Source organism: Pongo pygmaeus, chromosome 2, assembly GCF_028885625.2.
Source record: "Pongo pygmaeus isolate AG05252 chromosome 2, NHGRI_mPonPyg2-v2.0_pri, whole genome shotgun sequence".
Classification (NCBI taxonomy): Eukaryota; Metazoa; Chordata; class Mammalia; order Primates; family Hominidae; genus Pongo; species Pongo pygmaeus.
In genome coordinates this window covers 126,355,740-126,368,830 of record NC_085930.1, presented here as the reverse complement: position 1 = coordinate 126,368,830, position 13,091 = coordinate 126,355,740, and the positions used below count along the sequence as shown (strand labels likewise).

Sequence of the window (13,091 nt, the reverse complement as noted above, 5' to 3'; positions counted from 1 at the left end):
TTCATTGTTATAAAGTTTATTTTAGTCTCAAGTCATATGATTGCTATTATTTAGCTTTATAGTGCACTTTATTCGCCAAATGTGATCCCCAGAGACTTCTGGCTACTTTCAAAAAGTAAGTCCACCCCAAAGTAATTCCAAGAATAGATTTTCCAGTCTTGTCTGAATAATTCACTGCTTAACACCAGAATCTGGCACATAGTAGATGCTCAAAAAACTGTTAAACAAAGGAGTGACTTTCTCAAAAGTTCCAAAGTATTTTAAGAAATGACAACACTGTTGGAAAATCTCTCTAGGTGACTGCTTTGAAGAAACGACATGCAGTTGGTTCATCAAATTACTCTGATTAATCTTTTCAACAAATACTCATTGAGAACCAGGGCTTGCTACATAGTTTGTGGGGCCCAGTGCAAAATGAAAATGGAAAACTCCTTGTTCAGAAAGCAAGAAAAAAGTATTTTTCTTTCTTCTGCAGTCTCCTTCTCAACCTGAAATTATGTTTTATATTTACTAGTCAATGTCGTGTTCCCTTGGGCATGTGGATATTCACAGACCCTTGCAGACATTGCACACTCTGTGAGTTACTCCACAGGTGGTCATAGTGCTCCTCCTGGGCCCAGATTGTTGGTGGGTGTGTGGGGGTGTAGAAGGACGGCAGTAGTCACTGAGTAGGGGCAGGAGAGCATCCAGTGAGGTGGAACCAGGCTAGAGCCTAGACTTCAAACCCCTGGTGCATGCTCCATTGTTCCACTGGACTTCATTTACAAAACACAAATTCAAAAATAAATTATTAAGTATGAGAGGACAACTGCTGAACATTAAATCCCAAGCCCACAGCTCCCTTCTGAGTGCTCATGAAGATGGTTCTGTTGAGAATCTATTATGTGCTACTCCCTGAGGGTACTATGTGAACAAGGCAAAGACTGGTGAACCTTTCTGCCTAACAGGGAAAGCGGACAAGAAAACAGGAAATTACTCTGCACTGGGTAAGGGCATTGATGGGAGTACAGGCAAACCCTGGTAGCTTCAGTCCTGGGGTCAGGGAAAGAGGCTCAAACTTAGAAACTGCTAGGTGAGAGAGAGACCTAATGTACAAAAAGGAATAAAACTAGAGAAAGTGTGCAGATAGAGGAAACAGCACTCGAAGAACCAGGGGTAGAAGAGATTGGGACATTCCAGGAACTAAAACAAACTGGCTAAAGTGGAAGGTGGGGACTTTCTCCATTATGTTAATGAGTTCCAACATTTTTTGCATTTTTTGAGGGCAATGAGAGCCATTTGGAGGGATTTAAGGCAGACTGACTTGATCAGTCTTGTGTTTACGTAAGATCACTCAAACTGCAATGGAGAGAATAAAAATCCTAAAGGGCAGGATGGGAAAGTTTGGTAGGAAGACCCATCAACGGCAAAGAAGAGGAAGCAGAGATTGGTTTGGGGATGTATGGGAGGCACTAGATAACTAGAGGGGCTTACATTGGGATAAGAAAGACCCAGGATATTAAAGATTAAGCCATGAAGAATTCATTTCAATATCAACTGCTGGTAGGCTGGGTGCAGTGGCTCACACCTGTAATCCTAGCACTTTGGGAGATCGAGGTGCGTGGATTGCTTGAGGTCAGGAGTTAGAGACCAACCTGCCAACAAGGCAGGAGAATTCCTTGAACCCTGGGAGGTGGAGGTTGCAGTGAGCTGAGATTGCACCACTGCACTCCAGCCTGGGTGACAGAGTAAGACCCTGTCTCAAGTAAATAAATAAAAAAAAATGAACTGCTGGAGGGGGACAAAATATATCAAACAGAACAGGCTGAAGCCTGCACTGTGTGTTTTATTTTGGGGGGCAGGACTAGGCTAGATTAGCAGCAGTCTCTCACCACGCATGTACCGTTCTAGAACTGTTACACAGCATTGAGGCTTAATAGTTGTTCTGGAGCCCCAAGCACTCAGTTCCACACCCTTTCTTACAAAAGAACTTACTCTGCAAAGCAAGTATAATAACCCTGAGGGCGGGCATGGTGGTACATACCTGTAATCCCAGCACTTTGGGAGGCTGAGGCGGGTGGATCACTTGAGGTCAGGTGTTCGAAGCCAGCCTGGCCAACATGGTGAAACCCCCTCTCTCTGAAAATACAAAAATTTAGCCAGGCGTGGTGGTGGGTCCCTGTAATCCCAGCACTTGGGAGTTTGAGGCAGGAGAATCGCTTGAACTCAGGAGGCGGGAGTTGCAGTGAGCTGAGATGTTGCCACTGCACTCCAGCCTGGGCGACAGAGCAAGACTCCATCTCAAAAATAAAATAAAATAAAATAAAATAAAATAACCCGGAGGAAATGTTGACTGAGCAATTCTGTGGATAGACCAGTTAAAATACAAAGACACATGTTTCATCCTCTTTAAAAAGTACAGGATAGGCCGGGCGCAGTGGCTAACACCTATAATCCTAACACTTTGGGAGGCCAAGGCGGGTGGATCACCTGAGGTCATGAGTTCAAGACCAGCCTGACCAATAAGGTGAAACCCGTCTCTACTACAAATACAAAAATTAGCCAGGCATGGTAGCGTGTGCCTGTAGTCCCAGCTACTCGGGAGACTGAGACAGGAGAATTGCTTGAACCCAGGAGGCAGAGGTTGCAGTGAGCCGAGATCATGCCACTGTACTCCAGCCTGGGCAACAGAGCAAGACTCCGCCTCAAAAAAATAAAAATAAAATTAAAAAAGGGCAGGGTATGTGCCTATGTTTAATCTTTAGGCTTAGTGCACACAGAATAGCACCAAGAGGGTAAATGTTGGGGAGATAGTATTCTAACATATCCAATTTGCCCTATAATTTGTTGAGCACATGAAGTATCTACCGTGTTTTGAGAATTTCCTAACTAGTTTTCCTGGTGCAATAAGAGTGATTGATAGTTTCAAAATTAATTTTGCAATCTTGAATCTTCAGGTGTTTTCTGAACGGTGTGGCCAGAGCTACAGGGGACAAAAGAGATGATTAGAGGACCAGCAGTCTTGGCCTCTGGAAGATTGCTGGACATGCAGAATCATGGGCCTTCGTATACACTTAGGAAGCACTGCTCTGAAGATCTGCTTCCTGACCTTAAATAAATTATCATTTTAGTTGGAAAAACCATAGGGAACTACTGAAGGTAGAATTTAAAAAACTTCTATATAATGTAGTATGAAATACAAGGGCTAGAAGGGTTAATGAGAGAGGGGCTATTAGCATCATTAATGTTCTCACATGATATCAGAACACTAATTCTTCTTTGGGTTGTTATAATTAATTGCTTTCGTGCCTTCTGAATTCAAAATTAATACACTCCATAAAGTTTAGGAGCATGGACTACACATCTCTGTATTCCTCTCAACAGTCTGTACATAGTGTATGAAGTACATAAAGATCTGTTAAATAAATTTGATAATATGATCCTGGCTGGTTGGTTGGGATTTTACAGATTAAATTTTTAGGGGGATTTTCTTAGTAAAAACATAAGAGAATGTTTAGGGTCATGGCATTTCTTGCTCTAGTCTTTATTTCATTTTGGGGGAGACACAGAATTGTTCTTCAGTCAGCTCTGTGTCAGAGGAGAGAGTAAAGCTGTTCCTTCATCATGCAATAGTAATCTGAGTCAAGGATATGAAACAAGCCCTTCAGGAAGTGAGCCAATTAAATGTTATTTCCTCAGATATGAAGTTAATAAATAAAATATAGCTAAAGCATCAAAACATTGGAGAATCTTATATTCCCTAAGTGGTAGAAATAAATTGATGTCCCATGATAAAAATAAATGAGATCCATGGGAAATTTTTCTTGTTCTTCCCCATCATGTTGTCTCATCTCTCACACATTATGCACAATGATATGAGAAAATCAGCAGAAAAACTTTTCTCGTTTCTTTCCTCTTTTGTTAGGTGGTAAATACCAGCTGGAGCTTTGTGAGCAGTGAGTAATACACCTGGCACAGAACCAAGGTAACTGCTACCTGAAAACTTTCCACTCTGCTGTTATCCTTCTGTTCAGGAATCATATAGTCCAAATGATTGAATGGAAGAAACCACCTCTGTGGGCTTTCATACACAGGACTTTTCCAGGAGCATTGAGTGCCTGGTTAAGCTGCTGTCAGCTTTCAGTTTTGCCCTTGTACCTAGTCCACACTCAAATGCTTAATCTCAGAATGGTTTCCTCTTGTTTCTCAGCACCCATCTGGGCACTCTCCCCTGGCCACAACTTGGTTTGTTCTCAGGGGATGGAAACTGACTATATCATAACAAGTAAAATATATTTAGGACAGTCAGTGTAGCAGAGGCCACAGTGACAGGTCCTTGCTCATATCCCTCACGTCTTCCCTGCAAGCTTCCAGCTGTCAGTACATGCCTCTCAGCCCTCAGGCCATTTCCCCAAGCCCAAGGAGCCTGCTCTACCTGTGCACAAAACATCCCTGAAGGTTAGAATTACTATGCCCTGGAGGAGCCATTACCAATGACCAATAAGTGTTGGTGATTGATACCCCAGTTTCCTAGTCCTTGAGCCAAGGTAATTCTAAAGTGTGTGTTTTATTTCACAGTGGGGCTAAGCTTCTAACGTACCTTTGAGTGGCTGCATTTTCTATCCCTGTGTCGTACACCCTGCCATACCACTGTTTCCTGCAACTTTCAAATAAACCACTAGTCCTCGAATCTTTGTCTCAGGGTCAGCTTCTGGAGGAACTCAAAGTGTGATGGCCAGTAGGCAAACAAAATATTCTCATAATGGATTCCAAAGCCAGATATACATAAATTTTGAATTTCCCAGGGGACAATTAAAAGTCAGCAATTCATAGATAAGCCAAGACTCAAAGTTGCTAAACCTAAATTCCTTTACTCACAGCATCAATATTCATCATACTGCCTCTTCATGCTCTGAAGGTGTTCTTCTGACTCAATGACCTCTGCTGGTAAATCGTTTAACAGAATGCATTCCCAATCATTTTAATGTGCTTTGAAGGTTACAGCCCGAGCCTCCGAACATCATTCACAGGTGTTTTCTATGACCCGAATTCTGATGTATCAAGTGACCTTGGCCATTTTAATGCCTGTTTTCAACTACAATGCACTGTGTTGTGAAACGATTTTTTATGACAAATAATTTTATATTTTAGTGTTATTTAATTATTTTTCAATTTCTTCTATATTTTCCCTTTTCATCAAATACTGATTTATGCTTTTTTTCTCTTTCCTTTTTACTGGAATTTCTCCCTCTGTTTATTTCAATCCTGTTATTATTCTTTTTGTAACAAAATAATACAGTCCATCTAATATGCATACAGTGTATGTTATGTCCCTACCAGATCCCTTTTGGATCAAGGAACTCACTCCTCCAGCTGCTGGATGTTGCCTGCTGATGGCTCACAACTCAGTTTCTCTCAAAGAATTGCCCTGGGCTGAAAGAAGTTATCTAGCCCAAAGTTATACTCCTCGGCCGGGCGCGATGGCTCACGCCTGTAATCCCAGCACTTTGGGAGGCCGAGGCGGGTGGATCAACCGAGGTCAGGCGTTCGAGCCCAGCCTGGACAACATGGTGAAACCTTGTCTCTGCTAAAAATACAAAAATTAGCTGGTTGTGGTGGCATACGCCTGTAATCCCAGCTACTCGGGAGGCTGAGGCAGGAGAATCACTTGAACCCAGGAGGTGGAGGTTGCAGTGAGCCAAAATCGTGCCTTTGCACTCCAGCCTGGCGACAAAAGCAAGACTCCATCTTAAAAAAAAAAAAAGTTACACTCCTCCCTGGGGACAGCCAGCATCCAAAATGGCCCAGACACTTTGCTTCCATTTGGAACAACTTTGAAGGACTACCACAGCTTCAAAGCTCTCTGTAGGACCAGCAGAGGCCTCTTTTGCAATTGCATAGGAGTTCAACTTCTGCTTTTACCTAGTTCTGTTTTTTTATTCTACACAAGTGCTGATCCTGAAAGCGCACCGCAGTTAACCTTCTGCGCAAAAATCTCAGACTCTCAGACTCTGTTTCCCAGGAAGGTCCCAGGAACTTCCAAATTAAATTAGAAAATTATGAGGGGATCAGGTGCAGTGGCTTACACCTGTAATCCCAGCACTTTGAGAGACTGAGGCAGGAGAATCACTTCAGCCCAGGAGTTCAAGACCAACCTGGGCAACATAGTAAGGCCCTGCCTTTATTTATTTATTTATTTATTTATTTATTTATTATTTTCAGATAGAGTCTTACTCTGTCACCCAGGCTGGAGTGCCATGGTGCAATCTCGGCTCTCTGCAAGCTCTGCCTCCTGGGTTCAAGTGATTCTCCTGCCTCAGCCTACTGAGTAGCTGGGATTACAGGTGCCCGCCACCATGCCTGGCTAATTTTTGTATTTTTAGTAGAGACAGAGTTTCACCATGTTGGCCAGGCTGGTCTCAAACTCCTGACCTCAGGTGATCCGCCAGCCTTGGCCTCCCAAAGTTCTGGATTACAGGCATGAACCACCATGCCTAGCCTGTGGCCCTGTCTTTAATAAAACAACAACTTGGTGGACTGTCCTGGAGTAAAAAAATAAATACAACAACACCAACAACAACTAAAGGAAATCAAGAGGGATAAAAATGTCCTCATTTTAATCTATTATTTTTTGTGCACTCTGCCTAGTATATATAAGTTGGTATCACAAAAACTTAGAAAGTACAAATACAGGCCAGGCAAGGTGGCTGACACCTGTAATCCCAGCACTTTGGGAGGCTGAGGCAGGCAGATCACCTGAGGTCCTGAGTTCAAGACCAGCCTGACCAATATAGTGAAACCCCATCTCTACTAAAAATACAAAAATTAGCCGGGCGTGGTGGCAGGCGCCTGTAATCCCAGCTTCTTGGGAGGCTGAGGCAGGAGAATCCCTTGAACCTAGGAGGTGGAGGTTGCAGTGAGCTGAGATTGTACCATTGCACTCTAGCCTGGCCAGAAAGAGTGAAACTCTGTCTCAGGAAAAAAAAAAAAGGAAAGAAAGAAACAAAAGAAGGTAAAAGAGTTATATTTCTAAGGTGTATTTACCATGCCCTCTGTGAAGGCACATCTGTTGGCACTGCTTCCTTTAATTCCAATACTTCAATTACTAGCCATTCCAATCAGTTAGTAGTTAGGGTGCTATGGCCTGAATGTTTATGCACTCCTCTCCCAAATTTTTTTTTTTTTTTGAGATGGAGTCTTACACTGTCACCCAGGCTGGAGTGCAGTGGTGTGATCTTAGCTCACTGCAACCTTCACCTCCCAGGTTCAAGCCATTCTTCTGCCTCAGCCTCCCTAGTAGCTGGAGTTATAGGCGCCTGCCACCATGCCCGGCTAATTTTTGTATTTTCAGTAGAGATAGGGTTTTACCATGTTGCCCAGGCTGGTCTCAAACTCTTGACCTCAGGTGATCCACCCACCTCAGCCTCCCAAAGTGCTGGGATTACAGGTGTGAGCCACCGTGACCAGCTTCTCTCCCAATTAATATGTTGAAACCCTGACCCCCAAGATGATGATAATAGGATATGAGGACTTTGAGAGGTGATCAGGTCATGAAGTGCCCTCATGGATGGGATCCTTATAAAAGAGGCTGGAGAAAGCTCCCTTGCCCCTTGCACCATGTGAACTTACAGTGAAATAACCAAATTCTATGAGCCAGAAAGCAGGCTGTCACCAGACACTGAATTTGCCAGCATCTTCATCTTGGACTCCCAACCTCCAGAAATATGAAAAATAAATTTTTGTTGTTTATAAACCACCCAGTCTATGGTAATTTGTTATAGCAATCCTAATGCACTGCGACATAGGCTCGTACTAACAGCTGTAATAAATAGACCTCAAAATATATAGTACTAAAACATAGTAACCGTTTATTTCTTGCTCACCTAAGAGGTTGTTGTTGCTGAGGGGTGGTGGACCCTCTCTGTATCAGGGCCCCTTATGTTATGTTAAATTTATTATGTAGCTCTCCTTTCCTCAAATCCTCACTGTCATCAGCATCTAGCCAGTAAAGGGGGAAATAGAGCAGAGAAGAGACTTACGTATTTCTTAAAATAATGTCATAGATCATTATTTTGTTCCATAGATCAGAATTTGTTCCATAGATCAGAATTCAGTTGTGTGGCCACAACTAACTATAAGGCAAGTTTAGAAAAATAGTCTAGTTGTGTGCTCAGCAAAAAGTGGAAACTCATTTTTGCTGCACAGTTGACAGACCCAGACACAGAGTCTTTGTGCAGCATAAGAAAGACAAACAAATACCAAGCTCTTCAAACCATACTAGATGGATCTTAAAGGTGCCAGTCAGCTGACTGCTAGAGTCAGTCAGTAGCAGAAATGCTTTGGATGAGAATCCACCTTCTTTAGCTGTCCTGAGAGTGCTTAAAACTTAGTATCTAAAAATAATTCTAACATTCAATAACAGTTGTACCAATATACCAAAGTAGGCACCATAGTAAAGCACTTTGTCTGCTTCAAGACAGGATAGATGGCCTCTTAGGAACGGACTGAGTCGGCCTTTTCTCCCCCTTCCCCCTTCTAATGAATCAGCCACATTGTTTGAGAAGGCTTCTGAGACCATTATCTGGGTGTCTCATTGCTCTGACACTACCACTTTGGGTGCTAGAATTTCAATCATGAAGACCAATGAGACTTAACCAGTTCATTTTCTTAACATTTTGTCAACAAATGAAATATGCTTTTCTTATAAAATGACTGTTAAGAAAAAAGTTATTTCTCTTGACCTATTCACACAAGTAAACAGTAAATCTTTCAGCATTCAAGCCAGAGATCAGAATTTTATTTGAAGAAGATGACAACTTTGTGGTTAATGGTATTCTTTTTGTACTTACTCGCTCTTCCAGATCAACGACAGAGAATAATTGGCCATTCTGTAGATGGCTTCATGAGAGAAGAACTTACAACCCATGTTGGGTTTTTTTTTTTTTTTTTTTTTAGTTCGAAAAGGATGTTCCTGGGGGAAAATATAATCATGTTTACATTTCAGATGAAACTGTCTGTGTTGGAGGTTTTCAATTTGTAGCCTAAATGGTTGACTCAGACATGTCTACACATAGAACAACCAAATAATAATTAAGAGCTATCAGTGAACACCACCACACTAGATATTATCAGTGTTTACCCGTAGTGTCTGCTCATATTTACAAATCACTTTATAATGTTCATGAAAGTATTTTTCCTCAATTATTTATTTCTAACTAGTCATATAGCATGGGTGGATAATCTTTCTTTTTTAAAAATTGCTGATTACATTCCCTAAAGCAAAACCAACTATGTAATTAATTTAGAGTTGTTTTTCCTTAAAGAAACATTAAACATCAAAATCTTGTCCTTTTCCACCTAAGCAAACAAAAAAGTACATAATTCTTACAAAAATGCTTTAAAATACCATTTATTTCCATTTTGTGGCGAGTTAGGAGAGAGGGGAGCAAATAGGAAGGGAGAAGGAAGAAGCAGGAGGCAGGGGTGGAAAGTAGAGACCTGGATAAAGGGATGAGAAGACATAAAAAGGAAAAGGAAAACATAAGTGATCAAGGAATGAGTTGAGAGGGGAAACAAAGCAGGGGAGAGAATGAGAAAGAAAATGGAGGAAGAGGCTGGGCGCAGTGGCTCACACCTGTAAATCCCAGCACTTTGGGAGGCCGAGGTGGGCGGATCACCTGAGGTCAGGAGTTTGAGACTAGCCTGGCAAACATGATGAAACCCTGTTTCTACTAAAAACACAAAAATTAGCCGGGCATGGTGGTGCACAGCTATAATCCCAGCTACTCAGTAGGCTGAGGCAGGAGAATCACTTGAACCCAGGAGGTGGAGGTTGCAGTGAGCCAAGATCGCGCCACTGCTCTCCAGCCTGGGCAACAAGGGTGAAACTCCATCTCAAAAAAAAAAAAAAAAAAAAAAGAGTGGGGGACATTTGGATAAAGTGAAGAGCAGAACCTACCTATTAGGGAGGGGAAGTGGATTGGGTTTCCTACCCTGTCTGTAGACTCCATGAAGAGCCATGTCTCTCCAGCCAGAAAGATTTTCTTGCTTAAGTAACTCCTTACAACCTACTTCTTTATAAATTTTGTAGATTCTTTCTTAAAAATTGAAATATAATTTACACACCATAGAATTCATCCTTTTAAAATATATAGCTCAGGATTTGTGGTAAGTTCACAAGGTTATGCAATCTCCACCACTAATTAATTCAAGAATATTTTCATACTTACCTGGGAGGTGAAATACCATCATCACAAAGGTGGTTTTCCCAGGGTGAGGCTTATCCATTGCACTCTGGATGTGCTGATCCCTGCAATTTCCCCAAATGTGGAGAACTCAACTGCATAATCTTTGGCAGTGGGAAACTGTGTTCGCACTCTCTTCTGTAACAAAAACAACGAAAAAAAGAAAATATATATATGTATATATTTATCACCCCTAGGAAATCATGTGTTTTACCACATTAGCAGTAACTCTCCATCTTTTCCTCCCTCTAGCTCCTGGAAACCAATAATCTCTTTTCTGTCTCTATAGATTTGCATATTCTGGAAATTTCTTTTCTTTTCTTTTCTTTTTTTTTTTTTTTTTAAACAATGTTTTGCTCTTGTTGCCCAGGCTGAAGTGCAATAGCGTGATCTCGGCTCACTGCAAACTCCGCTTCCCAGGTTCAAGCGATTCTTCTGCCTAAGCCTCCTGAGTAGCTGGGATTATAGGCGCCTGCCATCACATCTGGTTAATTTTTGTATTTTTAGTAGGGACGGGGTTTCACCGTGTTGCCCAGGCAGGTCTCGAACTCCCGACCTCAGGTGATCCACCTGCCTTGGCCTCCCAAAGTGCTGGGATTGCAGGCGTGAGCCACCGTGCCCGGCCTGGAAATTTCATATAAACAAAATCATCAAATATGTGGCATTTGGTGCGTGCCTTCTTTCACTTACCATAATGTTTTTAATATTTATCCATGTTATAGCATGTATTACTATTTCATCCTTTTTTTTTTTTTTTTTTTTTTTGAGACGGAGTCTCACTCTGTCACCCAGGCTGGAGTGCAGTGGTGTGATCTTGGCTCATTGCAACTTCTGCCTCCTGGGTTCAAGCAGTTCTCCTGCCTCAGCCTCCTGAGTAGCTGGAATTACAGGTGCCCATCACCATGCTTCGCTAATTTTTGTATTCTTAGTAGAGGCAGAGTTTCACCATGTTGGCCAGGCTGGTCTCGAACTCTTGACCTCATGATCCACCTGCCTCGGCCTTCCAAAGTGCTGGGATTACAGGCATGAGCCACTGCACCTTGTCTGTAGTGACTTTTAAAATCAAAACATATGAGTCCTCTAAGTTTGTTCCCTTTCAAGATTGTTTTCACTATTTTGGTTTCATTTTGGATTTCCATATGAATTTCAGCATCACTTTGTCAATATCTGCAAAGAAGCTAGCCGGGAATTTGATAGGGATCAAATTAAATCTTTAGATCAATTTAGGAAATACTGCCTTTTTAACAATATTTTACAATATTTAACAAAATTAAGTCTTCTGATCCATGAACATGAGATGTTTTTCCATTCATTTAAGTCTTCTTTAGTCTATTTCAACATGTGTTTGCTTTTTTCATTTGTTTGTTTGTTTTCAGACAGGATGTACCTCTGTCACCCAGGCTGGCATGCAGTGGCACAATTACAGCTCACTACAGACTTGATCACCTAGGCTCAAGTGATCCTCCCACCTCAGCCTCCTGAGTAGCTGGGACCACAGGCATACACCATCATGCCTCGCTAATTTTTCACTATTTATTTATTGAGACAGAGTCTCACTTTGTTGCCCAGGTTGGAGTGCAGTGGTGCAATCTCAGCTCACCGCAACCTCTGCTTCCCAAGTTCAAGCGATTCTCCTGCCTCAGCCTCCCGAGTAGCTGGGATTACAGGCGTGTGCCACCATGCCCAGATAATTTTTATATTTTAAGTAGAGACAGAGTTTCACCATGTTGGCCAGGCTGGTCTTGAACTTCTGACCTCAGGTGATCTGCCCGCCTTGGCCTACCGAAGTGCTGGGATTATAAGCATGAGCTACCTCACCTGGCCATATTTTTCACTTTTTTTAGAGATGAAGTCTCACTATGTTTCTCAGGCTGGTCTCAAACTCCTGAACTCAAGTGATCCTCCTGCCTTGGCCTTTCAAAGTACTAGTACTATTTCAATATGCTTTGTAATTTTTTTTAGCAACAGTCTCACTCTGTCACCCAGGCTAGAGTGCAGTGGCACAATCATAGCTCACTGCAGCTTTGAACTCCTGGGCTCAACCAATCCTCCTGCCTCAGCCTCTCAAGTAGCTGGGACTAGAGGAGTGTGCCATCATGCCCAGCTAAATTTTTAATTTTTTGTAGTGATGAGGTTCTCACTGTGTTGCCCAGGCTGGTCTTAAACTCCTGGCCTCAAATGATTCTCCTACCATGCTCTCCCAAAGTACTGGGATTACAGGTGTGAGCCACTGTACCTGGTAAGAGTATATGTTTTGCACTTCTTTTGTTTAGTTTATTCCTAAACATTTTATTCTTTTTATGCTGAATGAAATTATTTTCTAAGTTTCATTTTCAGATTGCTAGTGTATAGAAAAACAATTGATTTTTATATATTGATATTGTATCCTACAAACTTGCTGAACTCATTTATTAGCCCTAACAGTTTTTTGTGGATTCTCTAGAATTCTCTGTATTTCATATAAGTATGTATGCAAATATAAATAACTTTAGCCCTTCCTTAATAATCTGGCAATCTAGGTGCCTGGGACTACAGGCACGCACCACCACGACTGGCTAATTTTTGTATTTTTTGAAGAAATGGGGTTTTTGCCATGTTGTCCAGGCTGTTCTCCCACTCCTGAGCTCAAGTGATCTACCTGCCTTAGCCTCCCAAAGTACTGAGATTACGGGTGCCAGCCACTGGACCCGGCTGCCCTTTTAGTTATTTTTCCTGCCTAATCACCCTGGTTAGAATATCTAGGACAACGGTACATAGAAATGGTAAGAATGAGCTGGGCATGGTGGCTCACGCCTGTAATCCCAGCACTTTGGGAGGCTGAGGTGGGAGGATCACTTGAGTCTGGGAAGTTGAGGCTGCAGTAAGCCA

At 42.1% G+C, this 13,091-nt stretch overlaps 1 non-coding gene across 1 annotated transcript; it reads left to right on the top strand.

Moving 5' to 3' along the window:
• Positions 1-10,200: 10,200 nt before the first annotated feature.
• On the top strand, positions 10,201-10,364 carry LOC129034467 (U1 spliceosomal RNA). The gene has a single exon (XR_008501940.1). It is a non-coding gene; the product is annotated as a U1 spliceosomal RNA (small nuclear RNA).
• The last annotated feature ends 2,727 nt before the right edge of the window (positions 10,365-13,091 follow it).